We start from the raw sequence: 7001 nt of genomic DNA on the forward strand, positions 1-7001 counted from the left end.
GTCAGCTTGCAGTGGTGCCACTGCAATTACAGCTAAATCCTCTTAATAACACAAATAACTAAGTACCTGTAAAATTATTTGAATCAAATCCGAACAGGAACAGAAACAGAAGCTTTACTTGAGAATGAATAGGAGTAATTCTGTCTTTTCTGAGAGTTAAAAGTGTTTGGCTAACTTCTGCTGCCATATTAGTTCTAATTTGCTTTGGCATTTCCAGGGCCAGCACTAAAGCAGCAGTGGCAAATATAAGTGAATTACTCTGAAAAAGGTTTTCGCCATTGCAGTTTTGGTCTACTTAGAAGCCACAGAAGGAAAGCTGTTTCTCATTGTGTTTCTGCCTTTTTTTAATATGTAATCCTTCCTGGGTGTCTGGTCAGACCAACCTTCTGAACTGATTCAGCCTCCACCTGCATTTAGAAATGTCAAATCACAACTGAAAGAGGAAGAAGCAGTCATTTTTCCCTTTCCCATTCACAGCTGCCAAGCGACTGTTTTAGCACCTGCACGAATTAGCATACTCGGCTCCAGCCGAGCTCTGACTCACGGACATCTCCAAGGCTCTTATTACTGGCTGTAGCCGAAATTACCATTGGCTCCAGGAATACCAGCTCTTCTTGCCGTATCTGGATTTCCTTTGTGTCTCGTCCAACCGGAGCAAGCACATGTTCTAAGCTGGTGAAAATTGATCCGAATGCATGGAAGCCAGTAATGTTTTGCCGATTTACATCTAGTAAGGATCTGACCTGTCTTTGAACCCCTGATGGGCCTGCGCTGTTGGCTTTCTTCCAGCTCATATCTCTTTTACAGTACAGTCAGGTGAAGCTTTTCCAACCTTTACTCCTGTAGCAGACATGTTGCAAGGCGTGCTGCCGTTCCACCAGGGCATAATATTGTTTGTTTTTTGTGAGTGGGATGGGCTTATGGCAAATTTACTTCTACACAACGAGTTTGAGTCACTTTGCTCTTCAGCAAACCAAATCTTATCCAAAACATCCGTCATATCCCTGCCCCACTAAAGAAAGCAACATACATTTCTGGTCACCACAGTTTTCAGTTTTGGTAAATACATACCTGTGTTGCTGCTGCTATGTAGTAAATTAGTGCACGGGGATAAATCCTGAGTGTGTGAATGCTTCAGCAGCACCACGCTTCTGTTCAGAGGTCATCGCTGAAAGCCCAGTTAAGTTAGTGAGAGCAGATACAGACCAAACCTTTCACAGTTGGTTTTTTTTTTTTTTTAATTATTAATTTAATATATTTTTTTTAGTACTAGGAAATTATTTCTTTCAATTGAAGAGAGTTTACACAAATACACTTTGCACAGAAACACTCCTGATAGTTTTGCATGGTGCAAGAAGTCATTTTGTAAGGCACATTGGGCAGCAAAGTTAAAGCACTCAGCTGCCTCTCTTTCTCTTGCAAGAACCAAGCTGTTCATGGGCTCCTGTCAGGTGTCAGCACCAACAAACAGCCTCTGGGGGTCCCGGGGCACCAGTGCACCCACCGGACCATGAACCTTCCCTTTCACATGCTCAGCACTGAAGTGGTTATTCCTTATCAAGCAAAGCATGCTGCAGATAATCTCAGCAGGTTTATCGGTTGTGTTTCCCTTCCTTTGCCAAGTAGCTACAATTTACCATCTCTTCTCTTATAAAGTGGAGTAAATAAGAGCAGATACTTTACCATAAATAAATAAATAAATAAATAAATAGCTGTTTAAAGTTAGAAAAATGTTAGTATATACTAATAGCTAATATAATGCGTATAGATTTTTTGTTATATCATTTTTATGAAAGTAGCTGGAAAAGTTGTGTACCTGACATAGAGTAGAAATCCATTTCTTTTACTACTTTTTGAGAAAATTCAATTACATTAAGCTGTCAGGCTTTTTTAGTTTTTCATCATTGCTTATGGAAAAAAAAAAAAAAAAACAAAAAAAAAACCTTTTTACTGGGAACCTACAAAAATGCTGATGGAAAATTTACTTTGCTTTGTAGAAATAGTACCTTTGTATCATGTCAATCTGCTTAAACAACCTAAGGAATTTATCTAGTATTTTGTGAAATTTTGTAGTGTTGCTCTGACTTCCTACAGTTTACTCTGAAGGGCATGACATTTATGTTGCTATATTCAGCCATATCGTAGAATACCTGACAAAAATACATGCAGAAGATGTCCCAGGTATTACTTGAAGAAGAGTGATTCCTATTTAGAGAGGAAGAGGAAGCAGAAGCAGCGTCTTGCGAGGAGGGGTGGCAGTAAGGCCATCTCTGTTGCCTGATGAGCCAAGGTGGCAAATTCGACAGAGAAAGATCTGCTGGGAGTCCAAGCCAACTTCTCCCAGCCATGGGGCACAAGGCTGCTCCTGTTGGAAGCAGTGCTGCTTTTTTCAAGGCTACAGGGCCTGGGGGAAGGGATCTTGGGCTTTTGTTAGCCCTCATCTCTCCTTTTCCTGCCAGCAGCCCTGGCCCCACTCCCATTTCAGTTGCAGCATTGTGAACGCTTCTGTGAGCTTTGTGGGGAAGCAGGAAAGAGGTGTTAATAATAAGGAGGCTAATTGTCACTCTACACCTCATCTGGCCTGGAAAGGACAGTTCAAAGAGACGCTCCTTTCACAGAGCAAGCGGTTCAGAAGGCACGTGGTAGCACGCCCTCTAAATGGCAGGGTGCAGAAGGAGTGGTTGTGCAAAGGAGTATTTATATATCAGCTTAGATGTTTAAAGATGTTCCTACAACTAAGAGATAAAAAAATAAAATAAAATAAAATAAATAAATAAATCGATGGTAATCTAACAAATGAATCACCTCCCTCCCACCCCTCTGCCACCCCCTTTTTTTTTTTGCCCCTTGGAGGCATTTTCTGTGGTAGCCAGAGGAGCTGATGGAGCTGAAGGGTTTCAGAGTGGAGAAATGGCTTCAAACATTGTCCAAGTGGTGGCACTTCATGAGGAAGGGGATTCTCTTTCTCCAAAGCTCCTCTTATTGTAATTAAGCTTATATTATGAAAGCACCTTCCACCTACACAACGTCCCCCTGTGACATCCATGATGAGGACTATGAGAGTGGAACTAGGATGAAAATCTGCTGGGGCTTCCCACTGTGCCCGGGGATGCGCGCAAGCACCACTTTTAATCTTCCAGCATCAGACACGACGTGTGCGATTCTGATCTCATTTATAGTACTACAAAATGGAGATTAATTCCATCTAAATCACACAGCCATGTCAAGTTTCGAAAGTGTACCTTTAAGAAGCATATGGCAGAACAAAATGTATTAAAGTCATCAATATTTATGGAGCAGGTAGAATGCATATTAGACAGGCTAGATGCCATCTGTCAAAATAATCTTGATTCCAACTTGCTATCCAAAATGATGAAGACTAATTCTAGGGCCAGCTCCTTAAGTCAGGTTAAAAGACAACATATTACTGTGCCAACAAAAGTGAGGTTATCGCGCAAACGAATACGAAAGAATATCCTTATGTATTGAGTCACTGTCAATTCCAGACATGTACCAGAAATCTCCGACTCTGAACACATCATGGAGTAGCCTCTAGGCACAATTGTCAAAGTAATTCTGTCCTTCAGACCAAACCGCTAGCTGTTAAGCAGTATCCCAGGCAAATAATGCCCAAAGTAAATTAATTAACAATGTGGTATCACATTTTCTAAACCATGTATTACAGAAGTGGACCACACAAACATACAGATAGAATAGATTATCTTAGGTAAGGAACAGTCTGAAGTTTTCCCCTTTCTAGATTAATTCCAGAAAGTGTTGGTATTTAAATATTTACAGTCTAATCCTGCATCAGCTTATGTTAATAAAACTGTCATTAAACCTAGAGGAAGAAATTTCAGGCCCTGGAAGGTAAGTTTATTTTAATCCTGTTACACAGGACTGTTTAATGTTCTTCACAGAAATCCTTAAAATGAGGCAAAAGTGACTTGTTTTTCAGATTTTTGAGGGCATTTTTGTTTCAAGCACACTGCCCTGAAGCCCTCCTCATGTTTGCCAATTTGGCTAGAATTCTGACTGAGCTTAGGGGAAAAGGAAAAAAAAAAAAAAAAAATATTTACATTGGGGTTTCATGTGGTTTACAGTTTTGACCCAAATAATTTTCACTTTGAAATTTTTGGTTTTGTTCAAAACAAAAAGCAAGCAAACTTGGAGGAAAGGGGACAGAAGAAAGGGGAAGGCCTTCCCTTAATCATCATTAATAGAAGTGGGTGCTAAAATCCACTAATGCCTTCCCCCTTTTTCAGTGTGTTGGTTTTTGTTTGTTTCTGAGTATCTCATTATGAATAGAAAGGTATCTGAAACACTGTTGGCTAAGCTGATGTCAGCTGCTGACATTTTTTTCCTCACTCTTAAGAAAATCCAAGCACAGACACCTCCATTTATTTAGGAAAGCTTTAAAATGCCAAGAAATGGCAAGAATTGGCAATGTTCTGTAGCCAATGGACACTTCATTAGCAAAGTTGTTAATAAGTAACATCCAGCGAAAGCCCCCTAAAATCAAAGGGAAACCTTCCATTTGCACTTCAAACTATTAAAATAGAAGCCAGTAGTAGAAAATCATCCCCAGTTGTTATATTTTTTTTTCTCTTATGAAATGCTTATATCCACCATGTTACTAAATAAGGCCTGCCTGATCAGGGGTATTTTCCCCCAAGTGGATTCCCTGAGTGTGTTGTTTGTCATGGCAGATGTCCACAGAATGTTTTCTTTTGCTGATTAATACCTTCATTAAATACTCTTTAAATTTTAAAGATGAAAGCAACTCTTTAGTGTTCGCTTCTCCTGCTACTGGCTCCGTGCTTCGGCAGGGACGCAAATGGGCGGTGTCTTGCTGGCTGCACAGAGGAACTTGCAAACTTTTTATTTTTACTTCAAGGCTTTATTCCCTTACCAGGATGCTGCACTGGGGTATGACGTGTAGTAAGGATTGTTTGTTTTCCCAAAAGGTGTTTAGGGAATAGCAGAAAATGGTACAACTTGGTGTTCCAGCTCATAGCTGACAAAAAAAAGAGGATATGGTAGCTGAAAGTGGAGCATATTTGATCTGCAGAAGTACAGGGTTGTGTTCTGATTTTGATTCTTGAAGTTATTAAAACCCTTCCTGCAAAGTGCTAGGTGCCTTCAGGTATGCTTCTTCAACAGGAATTGATGTTGCTGAGCTCCATCTATCACCCAGACCTAGTATACAAATGTTCAAGGAAGACTACGTCTAATCTCTTACATGATTGTGCAAAATTGCTTAACCACATCAAAGAAGCGTGGGCATCCACTCTGGGAAAGACATTGGAAAAGAGCTTTCAAACACAAAATGCTGCCTTCCAGGTGATTTAGTCATGGGAATGCATCACTGAATGTATGTTTCCCTTATGCCTCCAAAATCAAAACAATGGGGCCATTATCAAAGAGAGATTAGAACCATTTTCCTTATTAACTTGGCTTATTAGAGGATATTTAGCTGTCTATTCATCTTTCCTTCTTCTTCATTTAATCAAAGCATTTTTCAAAATCCATTTTTGATCCTTATTAAAAATAAAGCGTCTTCCAAGGGTCAGGAGAAAGATTTTAATTATTTTATTTTAAAAAAAATAAACTCAAATAATGGTTGGAAGAAATAAGGGGAAGAGAATTCTGAAAGAAACATATTTCTTCCCACTAACTCCAGTACTCACACAAGGGTAATATTTCTCCCACACCCCATTCCTGCTGTAGTCACTGTAGGAATGTTTTGCAGTAGCTGAAATAACGTCAGCGTTCTCTTATTTGGTTTCCAGACAAAGTAGTTTGAATGCTTGTGAATGTTAAACTCTCAAAGTGCAATGAAAAACATCTTCAGCAGGAGTTTTGGTGGTTGTTTTGGGGTTTTTTGGTGGTTTGGTAATTCTTACTTTGGGCTGAAACCACTGTGAAAATTACCTTATTTAATGAAACTCTGCACCATATTTCATGATTTGTTCAGTCTGACATTGCTTCTCTGGTGTGGGCAAGGAATAATTACTACAAGTTGGAGGAGCATGGCTTTGAAATACCCAACTGCTGTTGTCCTTTACAGACCTTTGATTTTTGGGGGGCAACCTAAACTTGTTGTCAGACCACGAAGGGGGTGTTAGGGCTACAGCAGCCCTAAAGAACCCCAGCCAATCTTCCCCATGTGCTCGCAGTGCTCTTCCCCTCACCTGCCTCTGATCAGGAACAGATTGCACTCACACAGCCATGCTTATTTTAAATACCCAAAATCTTTATGAGCTATTCATTACTAAGAGTCTGGCTTGCTGATGTGCATCACACACCATCCAAATCACCTGCAGCCTCCTCTGTAGCTTCACTGAGAGGTGTGCTAAAGCTTGGCCAACCACCCAGGTGAGCAGAAGGGGTAAAGCACGCAGAAGCAGGGGTCAGCCTTCAGAGCAGGGTGGGATTGTCTCTGCAGCATCCCCACCTCACTGACAGCCATGGGGCATTAAAAAGACAAACTGGGGCTGGCAGGGAGGACAAAGATGGATGACCTGTGGTGTGTGCTGCCTGCAGTCTGGGCTCCGATGCTGTGTGGGCAGGGAGGAGGCAGGCAGAGCAGCCTGACCGTGTTTTCTGCAGCATTTTGCTTTTGCCCAGAGCACAGAAAAGTCTGAATGCGACCCCTTGCCTTAAGGGCAAGGCCTTAAGGCTTTTTTTACTTACTAGATGTTTGGGGTTTCTGTTAACTGCCTTCTCACACCTTGATTAGATCTGTAAAACCCCTTAATTTAGTGATTTTTAAAATAATAAAGCCAGTAAAATGCTAAGCCTCTTCCTTTTCATCAACAAGTGGCGTGTAGTTTGTAGCTTCGGAGAACCACACATAACGGTGTAGTAGCGATGTGCCCAGGTGTGACTGGAGGTGTTGCTGTCTGCATACAGGCAGGCTACAGAGCTCCAAGAGCTTCAATTCACTCACAGGTGAATTTCTTTATCCAAGTCAATATAATGTCCTGAAAATCAGAGCT

General features: G+C 40.9%; 1 long non-coding RNA gene across 1 annotated transcript in view; it reads left to right on the forward strand.

Annotated features, from left to right (window-relative positions):
• LOC311440971 overlaps positions 1–7001 on the forward strand; it is a 63431-nt gene that overhangs the window by 35930 nt on the left and 20500 nt on the right. The window lies entirely within an intron of this gene.

Source organism: Aythya ferina (genome assembly GCF_964211825.1).
Source record: "Aythya ferina genome assembly, chromosome: 8".
Taxonomy (NCBI): domain Eukaryota; kingdom Metazoa; phylum Chordata; class Aves; order Anseriformes; family Anatidae; genus Aythya; species Aythya ferina.